Here is a 2,891-nt window from a genome sequence, read left to right on the forward strand (position 1 = left end):
AAAAAAAAAAAAAAAAAAAAAAAAAAAAAAAAAAAAAAAAAAAAAACAAACAAACAAACAAAACGAACTGATTACATTGCAAAATGCATAAAGGGACTCACCTTTTGTTCTTTTATTTCCTTCAGATACCGCGTAGGTGAGCGAGAGAGTGACTGAGACTAGGTCGGTGAGGCTGAGAGGGTGAGTGGGTTGGGGCCGGCGTCGGCGACGGTGACGCTGAGAGAGTGAGAGGAGAGGGTGAGTGAGAGTGTCGGTTTGCTAAGAGGGTGAGTGAGGCGTTTGACTGATGAGGGAGAGTGAGTGGGTGGGTGACTGAAAGAGAGGGTGACTGGGTTGGGGTCGGCGTCGGCGATGGTGACGCTGAGAGAGTGAGAGAAGGAGAGGGTGAGTGAGGGTGAGCGAGAGTGTCCGTCTGTAGAGGCGTTTGACTGATGAGGGAGAGTGAGTGGGTGGGTGACTGAAAGAGAGAGCGTTAAATTCAAAAATATCCTATTAGAAATCGACCTTCACACACTCAGTTTCCAGGTCGTGCTCCACGTCAGTCCACGTCAATGGCACGTGACACCAACATGGAAATCGACTCTCTGATGGTCGATTTTCAGATGGCTGCCACCTGGCAATAACGCCACATCAGATGTCACGGACAACCAAAACCGACTCTGTGAGAATCGATTTACAAGGCCCAAAATCGACTGTCATAAACTCGAGATGTTACTAACCCAATTTCTTTCAAAACCGGACCTATTAACTAGATAGTTGGGAAATTAGGCCTATTTTCCAATTTCGTTCGGCTCTAGACGCAATGGGAAACCAAACTAGAAAGACAAGGGTCTAGTTAAAAGCCAACTAGAAAGGGTGGGCCCTAGCAAGACAGGGGGATTTTTTACCTTTGGAAACAAGCTGGGTCTATTGAACAAAGATGGGCCTGATTAAGCCCCTTTTTGTTTCTCTAGCCCAGATAGTCCAAGCCTTAAACTCTTTGTTGAAAATAAGGGTTCAGATAACACCAATCCATGGGGCAACAACAATGGAGAGAATGAACAACTAGGTGATCTTTTACAAGGGGAAAACTATTTTGGTGGGAGACGACACAAAAGGTGGATAAGTCAAGACTCGACAGAAATATGGGGGTGGTTCGACACAGAATTGATGCTAGCTTGGAAAAATCTATTCCCTTTGATGGAGATAAGCAAGTAGGTGGGATTCCTATCAATGGAGGACAAAGCTTGGAGGTTGACCCGAACCCATGGTGGAGATTCCTAATGGACAGACCTGCGGTGCTAGCCCCCCTAATGATCAACTGTGAATTTTTAGCACCAGAATCAAAGGTGCAACCTTTGGAAAACTACCTAATAGGGGTAGAGCAAGAATGGATACAACCAGTGATCACAGGGAGGAAGAAACTCCAAGATGCACCGGTGGAGTGTGTGATGATGGGAAACCTTTATCGAGTGAAGCTCCTTCATTTTGCAAAACCGCAGATCTACAGGACTATTCTCATCAAAGAATCCCAGGAGTTGATGGGGATAATCAAACACTTGACAACTCTGTTTCGAGGGAGGATGGAGTCGAAGATAGAGTTGATGGAAGCATGGAAGTGGAGGGAAACTGAGGATTGCTATTCCCTAAACCACTTCGATTCCTCAACCACCCCTTTTAGGATCATGCATATTCTGGTTTGGAACTATAGGGGAGTCATGAAACCCCTCTTTAGTAAAATAGTCATGGACTTGGTAGAGTGGCATTCTCCACTCTTGATGGTAATCACTGAAACGAGACTAAGTGGGGCTAGAGCAGAGGTGATCATAGAACGTCTTCCTTTTGATGGTGTAGTAGTGGCGGACATGATTGGGTTCGCTAGAGGCATTTGGTTGCTATGGCGATCAGACTTGGTGCAGGTGGATGTCCTAGCATCAACAGTGCAAGAAATTCACACTCTTATTCGGGTAAGATCTCAAACTTTTAGTTGGTTACTTAGTGCTATATATGCTAGTCCCAGGTTCCTTGAAAGATGCATACTCTGGGATAATTTGAAAATGTTAGCATCTCTACATAATCTGCCTTGGGATCTCATGGGAGATTTTAATGAACTCTTGACTGAGGAAGAGAAATCTAGGGGAAACTCTATGAGTCAGAGAAGAGTAGTGGCAATTCGTGACTGTATGAATGTTTGCCACATGCTAGATCTTGGATTCTTTGGACCAAAGTTTACTTGGTCTAGCAAAAGAGAATTTGGGAACTTAATTCAGTGTAGGTTGGATAGGTGTTGGGCCAACCCAGATTGGAAAGAATTCTTCAACAAAGCTAATGTCACCCATCTTGCAAGAATTAACTTGGACCACTGCCCTCTACTCCTGAACTTATGTCCAAACATTGGTGCCACATCCAGTAGGCCTTTTAGGTTCCAATCAATGTGGCTGAGTCATATGGAGTTCCCAATTATGGTAAGGGAAGCCTGGTCAGGTCAGGACAACAACCTGGCTAGAGCCATATCGGGGTTCACATTAAAAGCTCAGAAATGGAATAAAAAGGTCTTTGGAAATGTTTTTACTAAAAAGAGACAGATTATGGCTAGACTGTTGGGTACACAAAAAGCCATAGCCAACATACCCACCCCCTTCCTGGTTGACCTTCAGAACCATCTGTCCGAGGAATATAATCAAATCCTTCAATTGGAGGAGGAGATTTGGGCAATGAAGGCTAGAATGAACTGGACCATCCTCGGGGAGAGAAACACTGCTTTTTTCCACCTCTTAACCCTTCAGAGAAGAAGCAAGAACAAAATTACAAGCATACAGGAGGAGAAAGGGATTTGGATTCATAATGTGGAGGAAGTACAAGGAATTTTTTTTGTCTTACTTTACTAAGTTGTATCAATCTGAGCAAGTTCT

Source organism: Quercus lobata, chromosome 2, assembly GCF_001633185.2.
Source record: "Quercus lobata isolate SW786 chromosome 2, ValleyOak3.0 Primary Assembly, whole genome shotgun sequence".
NCBI lineage: Eukaryota > Viridiplantae > Streptophyta > Magnoliopsida > Fagales > Fagaceae > Quercus > Quercus lobata.